This window comes from Dermochelys coriacea, chromosome 4 (genome assembly GCF_009764565.3).
Source record: "Dermochelys coriacea isolate rDerCor1 chromosome 4, rDerCor1.pri.v4, whole genome shotgun sequence".
NCBI classification, from domain to species: Eukaryota; Metazoa; Chordata; order Testudines; family Dermochelyidae; genus Dermochelys; species Dermochelys coriacea.
The window spans coordinates 14,460,795-14,479,856 of record NC_050071.1 but is presented as its reverse complement, the minus strand read 5'-3'; the positions used below and the strand labels follow the sequence as shown (position 1 = coordinate 14,479,856).

At 43.4% G+C, this 19,062-nt stretch overlaps 1 protein-coding gene across 1 annotated transcript in view; it reads right to left on the bottom strand.

Moving 5' to 3' along the window:
* SHROOM3 (shroom family member 3) overlaps positions 1-19,062 on the bottom strand; it is a 108,349-nt gene that overhangs the window by 65,775 nt on the left and 23,512 nt on the right. The window lies entirely within an intron of this gene.

The window sequence follows — 19,062 nt, the reverse complement described above, 5'->3', positions numbered from 1 at the left end:
ATAGACATATATAACAAACAGATGGTCCCTGCCCCAAAGAGCTTACAGTTAAAATAATGTAAATGTTAATGAAAATGTCATTTTCTATGTTTCTAAAACTTGAATGTATGAAAATTCAATATTCTAAAATATCTCAATCTTTCATGTAGGCCATCCGCTGGTGGTAATTTTCAGCCACAAGTGAAGTGGGCTGGATTTAAACTATTGACTCAGAGGAAAATTTCACTGAGCCATCCAGTTCCTGCCTTGTATTAACCAACTAACCAATCCTGCAAATGCAGTCTGCACATGAGCAGGCCCATGGACATGAATGGGACTGCTCCTGTGTTTAAAGCAAGTCTTTACAGGATTCGAGACACCACTGACTTTCTGAGGAAACTACAATCCATCGGGGATCTTCCTGAAAACACCCTCCTCGCCACTATGGACGTAGAAGCCCTCTACACCAACATTCCACGCAAAGATGGACTACAAGCCGTCAGGAACACTATCTCCGATAATGTCACGGCAAACCTGGTGGCTCAACTTTGTCCTCACCCATAACTATTTCACATTTGGGGACAATGTATACCTTCAAATCAGCGGCACTGCAATGGGCCCCCGCATGGCCCCACAGTATGCCAACATTTTTATGACTGACTTAGAACAACGCTTCCTCAGCTCTCGTCTCCTAATGCCCCTACTCTACTTGCGCTACATTGATGACATCTTCATCATCTGGGACTCATGGAAAAGAAGCCCTTGAGGAATTCCACCAGGATTTCAACAATTTCCATCCCACCATCAACCTCAGCCTGGACCAGTCCACACAAGAGATCTACTTCCTGGACATGACGGTGCTAATAAGCGATGGTCACATAAACACCACCCTATATCGGAAACCTACTGACCGCTATTCCTACCTACATGGCTCTAGCTTTCATCCAGATCACATCACAAGATCCATTGTCTACAGCCAAGCTCTACGATATAACCGCATGTGCTCCAACCCCTCAGACAGAGACAAACACCTACAAGATCTCTATCATGCATTCTTACAACTACAATACCCACCTGCTGAAGTGAAGAAACAGATTGACAGAGCCAGAAGAGTACCCAGAAGTTACCTACTACAGGACAGGCCCAACAAAGAAAATAACAGAATGCCACTAGCCATCAACTGCAGCCCCCAACTAAAACCTCTCCAATGCATCATCAAGGATCTACAACCTATCCTGAAGGATGACCCATCACTCTCACAGATCTTGGGAGACAGGCCAGTCCTTGCTTACAGACAGCCCCCAACCTGAAGCGAATACTCACCAGCAACCACACACCACACAACAGAACCACTAACCTAGAAACCTATCCTTGCAACAAAGCCCGTTGCCATCTGTATCCACATAGCTATTCAGGGGACACCATCATAGGACCTAATCACATCAGCCACACTATCAGAGGCTCATTCACCTGCACATCTACCAATGTGATATATGCCATCATGTGCCAGCAATGCCCCTCTGCCATGTACATTGGTCAAACTGGACAGTCTCTACATAAAAGAATAAATGGACACAAATCAGATGTCAAGAATTATAACCTTCAAAAACTATTTGGAGAACATTTCAATCTCTTTGGTCACTTGATTACAGACCTAAAAGTGGCAATACTTCAACAAAAAAACTTCAGAAACAGACTCCAACGAAAGACTGCTGAATTGGAAATAATTTGCAAACTGGATACAATTAACTTAGGCTTGAATAGAGACTGGGAGTGGATGGGACATTACAGAAAGTAAAACTATTTCCCCATGTTTATTCCCCCCTCCCCACCTCTGTTCCTCGGACGTTCTTGTCAACTGCTGGAAATGGCCCACCTTGATTATCACTACAACAGGTTCCCCCTCCCCCCCGCTCTCCTGCTGATAATAGCTCACCTTACCTGATCACTCTCCTTTCAGTGTGTATGGTAATACCCATTGTTTCATGTTCTCTGTGTATATAAATCTCCCCACTGTATTTTCCACTGAATACATCCGATGAAGTGAGCTGTACTTCACGAAAGCTTATGCTCAAATAAATTTGTCAGTCTCTAAGGTGCCACAAGTCCTCCTTTTCTTTTAACTCTATAAAGAGATTTTTAGGACACATTTTGTATGGAAAATGACCATAAAACTTTAGGGCCACATCAGTATAGTTCTATTCACTTCAATGGAGCTAGGCCAGTTTATATCAGCTGAGGATCTCACCCATATTGCCTGTTGTGAACGAAGTACACTAGATTAAAAAAATCACCGTTGTCTTGGGTTTTCAAACAGCATCCCAATGGAAGCTGTAGAATTTTAAAAGCAATGCATTCTCTATCTAAATCTCTCCTTGAAAGCTAAACATTTTTGTCCAGTCTGCACTAGTGGAGAACCAGATCTGTTGGGAAAACAGCTTCACTTAGTACAGTTTTAAACAGATACAGAAATACCAAGAAAGTCAATGTCCACTCTATCCCAGGCCAGGAAGTGCTGGAAATCTTATACAAGATTTCACACACTTGCTCTTGACAGATTTCCCACAGAATTTCCCGATTGGAGAGGCCAAGGTGTGTTCAGGTATGTTTAAAACTTCAGATAAGTATAGGTACCATGCTAACAGGCATCCTAGAACTACAAGTGATTATAAATATGGACAAAAAGAAAAGGAGTACTTGTGGCACCTTAGAGACTAACAAATTTATTAGAGCATAAGGATGCATCCGATGAAGTGAGCTGTAGCTCACGAAAGCTTATGCTCTAATAAATTTGTTAGTCTCTAAGGTGCCACAAGTACTCCTTTTCTTTTTGCGAATACAGACTAACACGGCTGCTACTCTGAAACCTGTAAATATGGACAGACAGGCAGATGTCTGAAAACTTCTGAATGCCAAATCAAACCAAATCTGAACCTCAAAACCTTTTAAGGTTCATCATAGACAGTAGTGCCATAAGTCAACCTCTCCACTGTGAAAGCCACAACATTTGGAATGGGATCTGAACTTTTCCAAATTTCAGGGGTGTGTGGATTGGGGAGTTTGGTTTGCTCCATTATAGAAGTAGGGGGCAGTCATAAAGCCTGAATCTGGATCCAAACTTCTCCCATGCGGAGGAGTGTTCAGATCTGGCATTTTGGTTTGACTTATTTCTCATGCAAATAAGAATTCTGCCACGTTGATGTACAGATGATCTACCTCATAATAGAACAATAAGTAACATATAGCCATTTGGTTCAGTGATTGCTCTACACAGGTGAAACTAATAAAATTGTTCATGCACAATATGGCACACATTTATAGTGAGAATTGACCTATGCAAAACTCATTCAGTTCCAATTACACCATTTGTTTCCTCATACACGATACTGTAATGGGAGTAAAGTGCAAACGGCCTGCCAAATGAACAGAAAATCTCCCAGCACATGCCAAGGGAGGCAGCAACAAAAGGAAAACAGGTCTCCTGCTTATGTGAAACAAGATGTCCCCTTTTAGGGCTAATTATAAAAATAAAATAGTCTCTAAAAGAAAAGTTCACTGGATCTAGAAGCTGAAGACACTCTAAGTTGAATTCAGACCAAGAGATTCTGTAAACAAATAATATCCTTCCACATTATTTTTACACTTAGCTCTTAGAACACTGGCATTTTCCAGCTGACTAAACAAATGCTTCATTAGATTAATTTGATCCAAACACCCAGTCCAAACACATGCAGAGCTCAGATTCCAGATCTGAAAGTTACAATTGGCCCTTTTAGGCAAGATTTTCAGAAGGGAACAGCACAGCACAACCAGGGCCAGATTTTCAAAAGTGCCCAGAATGTTGGGTGCTGAGCTTCTTTGAGAATCTGGCCATAAATGTTACACTGGGAGTTCTTGGGTGCTCATCTCTTTTGAAAATTGGGCCCCAGTTGTGGAGGCTGAGCACTCGAAAATCTGGCTGCACATTTCCAGAAGACTGACTAAAACCTCAGATCCCAATATGCTCAAAGTTTGGTGGGGATTCAGAATCAGGATCTGAATTTTAACTTTGCAGCTGTAACCCAGCTCTGCTATCTAATCTGTCTCTTTGCATCTTTTTTTCAAGTGTTTTCCCATATGCTTAAATTCTAATTGCAGTAACATGACAGTGTTATCAACTGGCTGGGGGTAATGGCCTGAAACATCTTCGCTCACACAGGGCCCAATTCCAAGGATATGTCCCTGTTCCCTAATCAGACTTATTTAAACATCACCCACATCTTCTTGGGCCAAACCCTGAAGTTCTTACTCAGGATGACTCCCAATGACTTCTGCACTTTTTGATCTCACTGGGAGTTTTGCCGAAATAAGGAGTAAAAATGACCTGAGGATTCTGCCGATATGGTGTACAGAAGAACTAGCACTCTTTGACCCGGTGATCCACCTCCTGTTGGTTTACAGCCCAGAGAAGGTGGGTGACCTACAGGGCTACAACTACACTGCATACACCAATGGTTTGTAGCCCAGTCAGTTAAGCAATTGAGATGGGAAATAGCTTTGCAGTCCTGTGCATTTGTTAATTGTCACACTATGCTTACAGCCTCCCTGGGAGGGAAAACCACTTAGCTCCATCCTGCCTTTCTCCTGCATATGATGAGAACTATTATTACTTGTCATTCACTCCAAATCATTGTTACCATCCCCGGATGAAACAAAAAGGTCCAAACTAAAGTAATCAAAGAGGTAATGAAGAAGAACAAAGACAACAACTGTTGACCAAAGCTCCTTTAATATGGCAATGCTCTGCATCAATGACAGACCTAAAGGCACAATCTGCCTTCATTTTTTTAAAAGGAGTATTTTACTGCAATTTGAATATCATATAAGATGTGGCATCTTGTTTTCAATGCCATCATTGGTGTAAAGTTCAAAGAGCTATAGTCCTTGGGATTTTTAATAGAGAATAACAGCAAGAAAAACATTCTAACAGTGGACTAAAGGAATCCACAATAGATACACCATAAGAGGGCCTTGCTTGTTTACAATCAAACATGAAGCAAGGAATACACTCACTGATGCATCTTATCTCATCCACACTGTGTTGATTGTCTGGTGGTGGTGGTGGGGGGAGAGAAACTGCCTTTGTGGAGGGTTTGGAAGTGTGCTCAGAAGTTACAGTGGATGATTTGCAGAGGGCTTGTCTACACAAAGTCAGGGGTTTGGGGAGCCTTCCAGATCAGTGTTTCTCAACTTTTTCAAGCTGGCAACAGCTTATTTGAAATAAATGTTCATGACTGCCTGACCTTTACTCTAACAGTAAGAGTAAAAAAAAGTCTCAGTGAGAACAATATTATCTATCTGTTCAGATTGTAAGCTCTTCTGTTCTGTGCTTGTACAGCACCTAAACAACAGGGTCCAGCTCCACGATTGGGGCTCCTAGGTGCTACCACAACCCAAATGATAAAGAATAATGATGTATTTGTGTGTGTGTTTCATTTCAACAGGTTGACAGAGAATACTTGACTTTCAAGGGTAGGATGTGCAAGGAGTGAGATTTTCTTTGCTTAGACAGCGATCACAAAGCATTGAAAATTGTATTTCCCCACCCACACAATTGCCCTTCATGACTTCCTTGGAGTTACAACCATCTAGAAATATTGTTCTAGGTGAAGAGTGCTACTGAAATATCAGGTTCCTGTTGTCCCTTTGAGAGGAAGGGGGGAGATCTAATTCAGAATGAATGCCCATTTTGCAGTGTACAAGCCATCCAGTGCCCTTATGGGACAACTGAGAATGTGTAATCCCTGCAATCATTTACTTTTCTCCTTTGCTTATTGATATGCCCGTTCAAACAGGAGAGAGGCAACAGCATGATATATGCAAAGAAGAAAATAGCAGTTATACTGACACAAGGTTCAACCTCCCACTCCCATGGAGCTTGGCAGCCGATGAGGGTGTTCAGCATCTTGAATGATTGAGCCCATGCAGCAGCTGAACTGCTAATCAATGAAGAGCCTTTAGTCCGGCTGATTTTTAAAACAGAATCTGAGTTTCCTGCAGTCATGGCCCAAAGCCCTGCTACTTGGAATAGAGTTACTGTAGGCTTTGTGCTTAATGTGCTCTGATGTAAATCCGCATAGTTTCATTGAAGTCAGTGGGCAGGGCAGTCAATGGAGTTACACCAATTGACACCAGCTGAGGATCTGGCCTGTGAGTATTTTTCATTAAAATTCACTTTCGTTCTTGGTCACAGCTGCTGACACAGTGTCTGACGCAAGCCGTTTAGCTTCCAATAAGCTCCCAGGGGCTCCCATGACTCATTCATTCAATCTCGGTTTCTCACTCTATTTTTAGCACCTATCTGTCTTTCCCCATTCAGATTAGATATTTGAGAACAGTTTAGGGTGGGAGAAAATATGAAGTCACTCAACATTTCTGATTGCAGGAGACAAGCTATTGGTATCTCTGACCTTGCCCTATGCATCCTGTCTCATCACGACCACCTCTCACACAAACAGAGCTGTAGCTCACAAAAGCTTATGCTCTAATAAATTTGTTAGTCTCTAAGGTGCCACAAGTACTCCTTTTCTTTTTACAAACAGAGCAGCAAAAGAGACCACAGAAGCTGCTTCACACTTTCTCTCCTTTCCAGACAGGTAGAAACCCCAACACAAAGATCCAGCTGTGGGTGAATGGCCTCCACAGGCCAGACCTGGGCCCCATCTCACATTCCTGCTGCTGCCGGTGAGGGGTAAACTATGGGAACTGACACAAAGGAGCTAATTTTAAAGAGGAAGCAGCAGGGAGGCGAAGGAGAGGGAGGACTATAAGAGACAATAAAGCAATTATTCTAATTTCAACAAGGGATTCTCGTGGGCAGTATTGTAAGTGTGGAAAGGATAAATGGGCTCGAGTCTTATGATCAGTTCCAAGCTGAGACAGATGCCTAACATACAAGAAGTAGGTGCAGGCTTTCACAGCTCTCAGAGACCGGAAGGGGCAGTCTGGCTGGAAATTCCCACTTCTCTATGACTTCCTCCTACCGGCAAGTTAGTTTCATCATTTCTAAGCATGAGATCTCTTTGCTGTGCACCACCTCCAAAGCCTCCAGTAATATGAACTGTAAAGCTTTCCCCAAGTGTTGCGTTTCTTTCATTTTGGGTTTGGCTGGCGAGCTAATTGGTTTTGCTTTTGGAACCAAGCTCCACTTGGGCTGAACTGGGATGCCGTTAGCAGAGAACCCAAGGACTGAATGAATATGAAAACTGAGCTATTCCCTCATCTAGAGATGATCCTCACAGGTCACCCTCTAGGATAAGTTCTACTGAATTTAAATGGATTTCCACAGAAATTACTCTATAAGCCTACAGAATTTAATAGAGAATGAGATCCCTACAACAGGATTTTATACCGTCGGTTGGCTTACAAACTCTACAGTTTGGTCCTTGGGTGGGATTTTCAAAATTACCCAAGTGATTTAGGAGCACAAGTCCTATTGGCGCTCAAGGGGACTTTGTTCCTAAGTCATTTAGGCACTGTTGAAAGTCCCACCCATCATCATTCTATGTTAAATTCTATCAGTCTTTTCCTGAAGGGCAGCACTGATGCACATTGGCAAGGCACTGCAGGGAAGGACTGTGCTGTTACAGCCTATGGCACACCCATGCTGAGGCTCCTCCAGGGCTGTCAAGCTGAACCATCATTGCACAATTTAAATACGTGGATCTACTTTACAAGCCTTACCTGAGAGAAGAAAACGCTCATCAGAATTGTTACTCCATGATCAGACGTACGAAACAGCAGCTTTCTCCCCAAAAAAAGGTTCCATCAAGTGACCATTTGTCTCTAAACATTGTCTTTAACGGGCCCCTTGCTTAGGATTCAAATCCACGCTATACACAGAGTGGAATTCAGTGGCGGAATGTATAGAAATCCGAGCTTTGCTTTCCATACCAACAGACAAAGGGTAGCAGTGTGTGCCCCTGGTCCACCCCTCCCCAGGTCCAGAGAACATTCTATCAAGAAATTCCCCCCTGGACTAAATCTTGGTTGGGTCTGTCCCAAACACAGTTTCTCATTCAAGCCACACCAAGAGCCAGAAGTGCCAAACGCTTACACCCAGTGAACTGCAAGTTAAATCCTATTAGGCAGCCATCACTGTCAATGTTTATTCCTAACGATTCAGGGACAAGTTTGCTAATAAAAGGTGTCAGCTGGAGCCTGGGAGATGGAAGTGCAGCAAGAGAGGCGTGGGGGAAAGGGCATGACACGTTAATCAGCACCAACCCTGCAAAACCCTGACAGGAACAAGGTAGTAAACTCATTAACCACTCAGGCAACAAAATCCTTGTGCATTTCATATAGCGGCTACATCTTGCCTAGGCTCCGCAGCTCCACTTGCTTGAAGGTTTGTCATCTTTTAAGGCAGGCCTACTGGGCTTTTTTCTTTCAATCCCAAATGTATCAAAACCAACACAACACGGAGGTGGTTACTACAGACTTTCCCTTTGCCACAGCCAGAGATAATTTGTTCACTCAGGTGCTCTCTTATTTATTTGCTGTAATACCTAGCGGTTCCAGCTGAGATCAGAGCCCCACTGTGCCAGGTTTTGTACAAACATATAGCAAGAGTCCCTTCCCCACCAAACACACAGTTTATATAGACAACAGAGGTGGTGGGGAGGTACCACTACTAGCCCTGTTTTGCAGGTGGGGAATTGGTACACAGAGAGAGGAATTCACTTACCCACAGTCACGCAGTCTGTGGCAGGGCTAAGAGCTGAACCCAGATCCCCTGAGTCCTAGTCCAGTGTCTTAACCACAAAACCATCCTTTCGCTGACAAGTTTTGGGGCTGTCTTATTGAAGCACATGGGATCTCTCAATAGAAGAAGACAAAGTAGCACCTCAGAATTTGCCTTAAGTATCTTCTAGCTAACTACTTTTCTTGTGTATATTAACAAAAAACCTGACCACCCAACTCTTGTCACAGATCAGATAGATGGTGCAATGATTTCTTTTAAAATAGGATGTCTTTTTAGCCCTGCAATACAGCGCTTTTCAAGACAGCACACTTTTTCATCTATCTGGCCTCCATCACCACAGTATGCAAGCAGCTCACAGACACCAGTGGATCTACCCTCCCACTCCCATTTAGCACTCCTCTGAGGAATGGGTGGATGCTTGTCTCAGTTTTGTAGAAGTGGATTTGAGCCCAGAGAGGTTAAGTGACTTGACCCAGGAATTTTGTGCCACAGCCAGGCAGTGAACCCTGATCTCCTGAGCCCATGTGGAGCACAAAAGCATTCCTCTTTGCTTTCTCCATGGTCATGGTGAATGTCAACCCCTCCACAAGTGCAGTAAAGGTGATTATGACTTCTCGGCCCCTTTTTGAGGCGGATCAAAGCAGGTCTATTTATTTGTGTTCAAATACGCACACTCTGTAGCTGTGTGAATGGTAGTCCATGGTCTGTGAAATAAAATATCTGAGGCAGATCTTCAACTGGTGTAAATCCAGTGTGCCTCCTTCAAAGTAAATGAAAATACGCTGATTTACACCAACTGAGGATCTATCCCCATACTGTATGCAGAATCTGTGGGGCCAGACTCTGCTTTCAGTGACACCCATTCAACCCCATTGAAACCAGCTGATACATTTTCTTTTATGCAAGCATTTCCTTTCTTCCCGTAACGCTGGCCACCACAGCCGCTGCCCTAGACAGCAGCGTTATAACAGGTTACTGTCTGAAATAGCCAGGACCCTATTGTTTTGCAATAATTTAAGGCCCAAGATGCTGGGAAATACCGTTACAATGTGGTGACCCAGACATATTGTAACATAGTGTAGTCTGAGCTTCACGGATGGGATAAAACCATGTGACTACAACATTAAGAGAACCATGCCTCAGCCCTGGTCCTTTTTTAGGGCTGTAGCTAGTTTTTGGAACATAATTATAACACAGCTTTGCCCCATCTAAACTGCCACAGCACAGGTAGGGCACATTATGCTGGAAGTGCATATCCTGTCTTGGCTATAATTATACCATGGGCCAGCCGTTAGTAGCAATGTTCACCATGTGCTTTTGCTTAATTTACCCTGACGCCTCCGGACCTGAGTCTGACTTCACATGTGCATCTGCCTATAGTTGTAATGGAATTTGAAGACCGTTCAGCCCCAATGCACATCAGGTCACAACTTAGGAACAACTTACATGGCTATTTTGATTGTCTGACTGAATACTCAATGCCTCTTTAAGGTAACTTAATGAGCAGGAGGCTTTCGGGAGGTTATCAAAAGCACCTAGGGGATTTAGGAGCACACGCGCCATTGACAGTCAATGGGAATTGTGCTCCTTATCCTCTTGGCCTTTTTGAAAGTCTCCCCCTTCATTACCAGAAAGGCGTTTTTTTATTTCGTGTAAATACGATGAAATCAAAACCAGTTCATTTAATCTGGTTTAATTTTCTTTAGATCCCACTTTAAAAAAATGAAACAGAGCCCCAGCCAGCCAGCACCACCACCAGCATAAATACATAATAACCCTTTCCTGCTTAAAAACCACTGGCCACTGAGTCCTCCTTAAAAACAAAGTACTGGTGGTAACTGAAGAAGTGGGAGGCATGTCTATACTGTGGGTACTTATAGCGGCACAGCTATGTTGCTGCAGTGCCATAGCATAGATGCTTCCTACAATGATGAAAGGGTGCAGGGTTCTGTTGCTGCGGGTGACCCACCACTCCAAGTGGCGGTAGCTAGGTTGATGGACCAATTCTTCAGCAGAGCAATGGGGCTCAGGGGTGGGAATTTATCATACCCCTGAGCGCCCACAGCTATGTTGATCCAACTTTTAAGTGTAAACCAGGCCTTAGACAAACATCTGTCAGGGTGGTCTAGCTCTACTTAATCCTGCCTGGGGGAGTAGGAGGAAAGAGCTGGGCTAGATGATCTTTTGAGTTCCCTTCCACCCTACATGACTATGATTCAAGTCATGGCAAGTAAACAGAGAGGTGATTGTCACACAGGTAATGTTAAGCATTTGCTACATCATCGCCACTGAACAAGACTTTTGCTCAGCAGCAGCAAGTTAAATTGCCATGATGCCCTTGGACATCTTATAAAGCCAGCACTGGAGGGGAAAGAGGGGAGTGTTGTTTATCATTGTTAATCACAATATGGTTATTTATATTATTCTGGGCCGCTAGGCAGTGGATGAAACAACCAATCACGCTGCAGATTTCCTTTCGAATGCTTGTGAACAGCCCATGCACTTATAAAATGTCCGTCTCAGTGACTATTATTAATCCAGAGTGGCACTGGATTAATGACAGCCTGTCTCCTATCAGTACAGTACGCACTCACAGAAAGAAAAGGAGTACTTGTGGCACCTTAGAGACTAACAAATTTATTTGAGCATAAGCTTTCGTGAGCTACAGCTCACTTCATCGGATGCATTCAGTGGGGAGATTTATATACATAGAGAACATGAAATACATAGAGAACAGAAAGGAAATGCTGGCCAGGACTTGTCTAAAAATCTGACATTTGCAACCTTTTCAATCTTCTTGTCAGGACAGATGCTACTTGGCGCTCACCACCATTGCTCTCCCAGGGCAGTGGGAGTGGGGGTGGGTGGGCATTCATCTTTTGTTTAATTGCCACTGTCAAAATGGGGGAAAGTGCCATGGTATCTCAGGTCACACAATGGGTAGATTTACAGGATGCTGTCAAACATCATGGCTGAGAAAGCAGTGGTCTGTGAAATCCCAACTTTTGAAGAGCAGCCTCCAAGGGCCCTTCGATTTGGGCTTTGTCCAGAAGCAAAGATTGAACTGGTTTAACTCAAAAAGTTTTACAAATCAATTTAAACTGGTGCAAACCCCATGAACACAGGTAAATCGGTTCACCCTGACTTATATCCATTTCATTTAGAGCTAGGGATTATTATTATTATTCATTTGGTGTATCTTCTCTTCTCTCTTATCCCCGTTTTAACACCCATTCACACGGTCAGAGCCATGCAAAGGTGCTTAGTGTAAGTGAGAATCAGAGCCTCAAGCTATATTACCGCAGGAATGCACAAAAACATAGAATGTTTTTAGAAATGTCTAATTTCAAACACCTGATGTATCGTAGACCTTAGGCCAGATCCTCAAATAGGGCAAATTGATTGCATATTACAGGGTTTCTTCTTTTAGCTTACAGAATATATTTTAATTCCCCGCATTATTATATTATATATATTGTGAATTTAGTGTGCCTGATCCCGCAAACCATTGGTCATAGGAGTCACCTTTCCTTTCTCCAGTAGTCCCAGAAAAGCCAATGGGCCTATTGTGAGTATTGAGGACTACTCACATGATCGAAGGGTTGCAGGATCAGGTCCAATATAACTGGACTTATTAAAATATTTCTTAGCCTCTGAGTTGGCAAAATATTTAAGCATGTGCTTAATTTTAGGCACGGATTGAAGTCCATACCTAGGGCTTGATTCAGCAAGATCTTTAAATACACTCCTAACGTTAAGCCCAGGAGTAGCCTCCCTGCACTTAAAGTTAGGTGCATGCTTAAGTATCTTGCTGAATCACGGCTCTCCTCAGCAAAGCACTTATGCTCATTCTTACCTTTAAGCTCCTGTTCAAATTCCATTGACATCACAATGGGATGTTGCTGACTAGGGACTGGATTACTTACATGTTTAAAATTAAGTAGGTACTTAAATACTCTTTTGAATTAGGGCCTCCTGAAAAATGTGTCATTTAACTTTCCAGCCAATCCCTTTCGCAAGCAGTACCTCTGGGGTGCCCAGAGATCAGACGCCAGCAGATGGTCTTTCCGCACCTCAAACAGTTAAGACAAACCCTTTGTACTTCCCAGTTGGAGTCACCAAACGTTAACAGGCAAACAGTAACATCTGCCAGAAGCATGAATTACAACTGAATATTGAACTTTTAAAATATATCAATTTTTATATTTATTATTTGTATTGCTATAGCACCTAGAAGCCCCAGCCCTGGACTGGGACCCCATTGTGCTAGACACTATGCAAACACAGAACAAAAAGACAGTCCCAGCCCCAGAGAGCTTACAGCCTAAGTAAAGAATGTAGAATGTCTTCGAGCAGCATATTGCACTGGGTCAGACCATGCTCTTCTTGTTTTCGATGACTAACCTCCTCCCAATTGCAGTGGGAGCAGGAGCAAGGCCAGCATCCTTTTGTTTTCTCTTTGACTGGGAATCTAGGATATTTAAAAAAAAAAAACCTAAAGACTCCTGGGATTTTTAGCTGCATTTTATTGGCAGCACCGGATCACTCCCTGCCTTCCGATCCATATGTAGGACTCTCACGCCCTTCAATGGTAGCCCAGTGGGCAGAAGGATGGAAAGGATACTGGTGCAGAGTTTACTGCACATTCAACTCCTGGCTTCTTGGAAAAGCTTTAACTCAGCTAATGATATATTGGGCTCTGGAATGCAATCACTACCAGCCAGGATTGTTCCATACTGAGTTTGCTTCTTTCCCATGATCTTACCCAAACGGCACTAACTGCCACTCAGCAAGCACCAGGGATGACCTGATCCTCTAAACTTTGCTCACGTATAGAGCTGCCACCTCTCCAAGGTACAAAAAAAGGGACATCTGAGATGCTCCTGAGCCCATAGAACTAGACAGCTGGCAGATTTCCCAGGACAGCTACCTCAGAAAAGGGATGATCCTGGGGAAATCTGGACCAGTGGCAACTCTACTCATGTGAGCAGCCTTTCTGGACCTGTGAGGGCACAATGACTTCTCCTAGGGGCTTGCTGGACTAGGCTTCATGTCTCATTCAAAGGATTTCCACACCCCAACCTTTATACCTTGATCCTGCTCCCACTGGAGTCAATGAAAAATCTCCCCAATGTTTTCAATAGGACCAGGAGATTAAGCCCACACTGTTGAGGGAATGCACAGGGTCTGAAAGCCTCATTCACCTGCTTGCCTGGAGCAAGCAGGAATTTGGAGCAGAGGAGTGAGCTGGCTGGGACCCAGAGAACAGAGCAGCTACAGCTACTGATTTAGCGGGCACAAAGCAAGTTGGGAGCAGAGCAGCCCAGGGGCTGCTGTTGCTTTAAGAGATGGGGATGGGGACAGAGTGGCATAGGAAGTCGTGCTCAGTTAATTGGAGGGGAAGGGAAGGGGGAACCCAGGAATGAACCTGTGAGTGGCTGGCTGCATAGGACTATATGTGAGTGTGAGTCTGTGTGGGTTCAGGTAGTGGGGGAGTACATTCGTGTTTGAGTGGGTGCATATGGGTCTGTGGATGAGTGGTTGGGTGCATACATGCAGGGTGGCAAGTGGGTTGGTGGGTGGGTGCATGGACGGGCATCTGTTAGAATGGGTTCATGTGGGTGAGTTTGCAGAGCAGGTACATGAGGGCTAGTGAGCAGCTATGGGGAATGGAAGTGGAGAGAAAAATGTGGGCAGACCATTTAAAAAGCCATACATGATATAGAAAGACAGATCTTTGGGGAGATGCAGGAGATGGACAATATAGACAAAAAGATTGTCTTCTCCTCGCTATCTAGGGCAGAATTTCTCAACCTTTCCAGACGTCTGTACCCCGTGTAGGAGTCTGATTTCTCTTGCGTACCCCAAGTTTCACCTCACTCAGAAATGACTTACTTACAAAATCAGACATAAAATACAAACGTGTCACAGCACACTGTTACTGAAACATTGCTGACTTTCTCATTTTTACCATATCATTATAAAATAAATTGATTGGAATATAAATCTTGTACTTACATTTCAGTGTATAGTATATCGAGCAGTATGAACAAGTCATTTTCTGTATGAAATTTTAGTTTGTTTTGACTTCGCTAGTGCTTTTTATGTAGCCTGTTGTAAAAGTAGGCAAATATCTAGCCGAGTTGATGTACTCCCTGGAGTACATCCAGGGGTACAGGTACCCCTGGTTGAGAAGCACTGAACAAAGCAAGCCTGGTTTTCTTGGCACCCCCGGTGGGAAAAGGGTATGGGGGGGAAATGGGTAGCTTGTACCACTGCATCTCTCCATAGAGCTTCTGCCAGCAGAAGCTAAGGAATACATCAGGCCCTGTGGACCTCACTACAGACCCTAAGGTAGGATATGCTGTGGCAGCTTTTACTGCTGCCATTGGGATCCCGTTGGAAAGCACAAACAAATAGAGGTCATGTGCCAATCAGATATGTGGAGGCTTACTCAGAAGAAGATTGCTGATTGATTAAAAGTGCCCATTTATATGTCTTAGGGAACAAAAAACAGCCATTCAGTTTTGTTTCAGTAAATTCTGCTCTCAGACATATGTTACACCTAGCACACTGAAATGCCTAAAAATGTTAGACTTACAGAGTCCTTACTACCACTAGATCAGAGTTCTCTCTGGTCTGATGATACATGACATGAAAGTTTACAAATATGACACAAAAGGGGATTTATGTGGCTCTGAAGGTGGGAAGGTCGTCCAAACAGGAAGAAGTGAATTGAATCACATCTGGGGAATCGCTATCTTTGGAGGAAGATTTCATATTAAAGTTCCCAGGAAAGTGTGTTAATTAAGAGCCTGATCCTTCATTCCTTTCCCTCCCACTGAGGTCCCTGGGAGTTTTGGATGCACAGATAATGGAGCATAGAGGACTAAAATTATGAAGTGAAAGGAAAAATTAGATCTGAAAACTAAATATTTTGCTAGCACGGGGATATATCTGATCTTGTATCTTGGACAAGAACTGCTCATTCATTGACTCTTTTTAAAGTCTAAGGCTTCAAATTTCAAAATGTAAAAATAACACTCTTACTCAAAAGGTAGCATATATCTGACCTAGCAAACGAACATACATCCTCTGCTAAAACTATGTTGTAATCAAAGAGGCAAAATTGAGGTGAGCAGCAGCACCTCTGGGTAAGATTTTTAAGCTGCTTTGTTTAGGTGATATTAACAAGCTGTGATATATAACAAGCAGTAATATGACAATATGTTAACTGCACACAGGAGACCTAAACTCATTTTCTCATGTACCGTTTTATCACCGTTTTATAACTCCTTTCAGGAAGATAACTGTATTGTCCCTCTAGTGGCCATCAAAAACTAACAATCTAGATAATTGAACTCCTATGACACATTTGTATCGTTTTGTCTCTGTTGAACTTGGCTGGAATTTTCAACTTGTATTATGTTGGCTCTGCTCAGGAAAAAAGGCCCTAAAATATACTTTGATTTCCTCCTTCTCTGAAACATACAGATGACACAGTGAAACAGGAAAAATGTTACAACTTGATCAATTTTTTTGTTGTTTTAAAACATTCCAAGAAGCAAAATGTCAAAGCATTTTTAAAAAAAAAAAATGAAACTAAACAACACATTCCTCAGGCCACATTTATCCCTGGTGGTGAGACCACACTGACTTCACTGGATGAGTTGGGCCCCTGATATTTAAGTCTCCTTATAATCAAGATGAACAATTTTCTTTGTTTTGCTTAAAAAAAAAAAAAAAAGCTAGTTGCTTTCTACCTCCAGAACGAGACATTAATAACAATGGACCTCACTCTGATCTCACGTCAGTTTTATACTAGTGTAACTCCTGACTGGAGTGGAGTTATTCTTGATTTACACCAGTATACATGAGAGGAAAATCAGATTTTCTATTACACTGTATCTCTCTCTCTCTCTCTCTGTCTCCAGCTGTAGATGAAAACATTGTCTTGGCAAATAATTAACCACAGTTAAAGTCATAGGCTCCTCCTTGACCAACCCTCTCAAAATAAGTGCTAACATTAGAGAGAATCCTTCTACACACAAAGCTTAGTACCCCAGATCTGGCTGCCTTATAGCCTTCCACTGCAAATAACAGGGATTTTCTGTTTCTTTCAGGCACTAGGGAAAAGAAAAATAACCCTCCAAGTTCTCAGAATTTGTACGGATCTCTCCAAACGCCCCATCCCCGAGCCAGCACTTACCATTCCTAAAATAAATCCTCAGGTCCAGCCCCAGGGGAGGGAACATGAGCCCCCCAGAATCCTGTCAAAAGCCCAAGTTCAAATCTTTTGGTGTCCCACTCCCTGAGGAGGCTGCAGCCCTGCCACAGCTTCAGCGAGAGAGGGAGGCATTGCTTCTCCAGGGGGGTAATTCAGGAGACTCTGCAACAATAGCCTACTCTCTGCAGCCCCTCTCTCCACGGTTTGTCAAGCAGCAGTGCCTCAGTGCAGTCGTATTTGCTGTGATCCAGCATCCACAGTGGATTTAAGGTAAGCCAGCATGCGAGAAGCCAACTATGCAGTTGACAAACAGCCCTGACAGAAAGCATAACTCACACATATATTTGCTGTAGCACATCCAGAGCTGGTCAGGAAAGCACAACACTTTTCACAGCTCCCAAATGATCATCCAACCCTCTCCTTGTTCCCTCCCAGTCTCAGGTAATCCCACAAGAAACCTGCTCCGATTGGCTCAAGGCTGTATTTGCATTTCAATGGCTCAGAAGGCTCCCTCCAGTTTGAAAATGGATCTAGTATTCCCAGGTCAGGTTCTGCTCTGCCTCCCCATCCCTGCTCTTCCTGTCACTGGGCTACTAGCGAATGGAGACGCACTGATTCCTTGCTCAGCTGGGAGAGGCAGCTTCGTTCTGGATTTAGATTAAAAACAAAGTCTCTGCCTAGTTTGTAGCCACTCTGCAGTCCTGAGTAGATCAAATGGAGCATTGATAATAGGAGGTAAAAAGTTCACTGCTTTTATAAAGCTCACATTACAGCAAGGGGAAAAACCATTTTCCTCCTCTGTGCATTCTCTCCAGTATTGTGATAACAACACAACCAGACATACCGGGCCTAGCTCTGCAGCCCAGCGCCCACTGCAATCTATGGGCCTGGTTCTCCGCTCGCACTGATGTAAATCAGGAGTAGTTCTGTGGGAGCCAGTGGGCCTGATTCTCCTCTCACTCACACTAGTGCCACACCACTGACCTCCACGGAGATACTGATTTCCACCACGGAAAGCGAGGAGGCCCAATGGAGGAAAAATGAGGCCCAAGGGGATACCCAAGAGGAAACCAATCAGTTCAAAAGCTGAACTCCCATCCTTTTGGTACCTAACACTCATCCCTTAGTGACCCGTTTCCCCCCCTTTTGCCCTCTGTCCTCCTTTAGGGCTGTTTCTGTGCTCGCAGCTGATTCATGCTGAAAGGCCCGGTCAGTGTTCTCTGTTGTTCTTCCTGTTTTGCACCAGAGCGTGAATACCGAGTCTAGCCCTCATGCAAAGACCTTTAACACCACTTAACTCTCACACCTTTGCAAGCTGCTAGCAGCACACAGATGTTGAGCAAACGGGAGGACTGCAAACCAGTAGGGAAGTGTGAGGTACATCCAGTACTGAAGGGGAAAAAATCGTTTAGACTCCAAACAGAAGAGTAGATGGAGCCTATAGAAATATAGTTGTTCCCCTCAAGAGATGAATAACTCCATGGAGATATAGGTGAGTTTCCACCAGGAGATAGTCTTGCTCATAAAGTGACTTTTATTCAAGGAACTCTAAGAGCTTTACAAAAGTGGCTATTACTCTGATCTCCATTTTATAGATGGGGAAATTTTTGCCGTGAGAGGATACGGGATTTGTCCAAAGTTCACACAGCAAGCCTGTGGAAGAGCTGGGGATAGAACCCAGGCCACCTGAGTCCCAGGGCTTTGTCTTCCCAAGAGAGTACATTGGTTTAATTTAAATGGGCTTTTAAACTCATGTAGTTAAGCCAGTGAAATAGGTTGTGTGGACAGTCTTATTTTGACTTAAGTGTGTCAAGTTTTGGTTTAGCTTAAATGTATTCCTAATCATTTTAAACTGAACTAAAATGAATCATTCCTAAACTGAAATCAAAGTGTTTACACAGCATTTTGCATTGGTTTAGCTAGAATCAGCTTGAATTCACAACTTACGTTAAACCAGTGCTACTTTTCATGTAGACAAGGTTGCCAGCTTCTGCTCTAAATACCACTTCCATGCTACCAGCCTGAGAAATCTACTGGTTAGCAAGATGCACATACTAAACACATCTATGTGCCACCTTCCCAATTCTGGGATGGACTGGAAAAATGGGAGAGA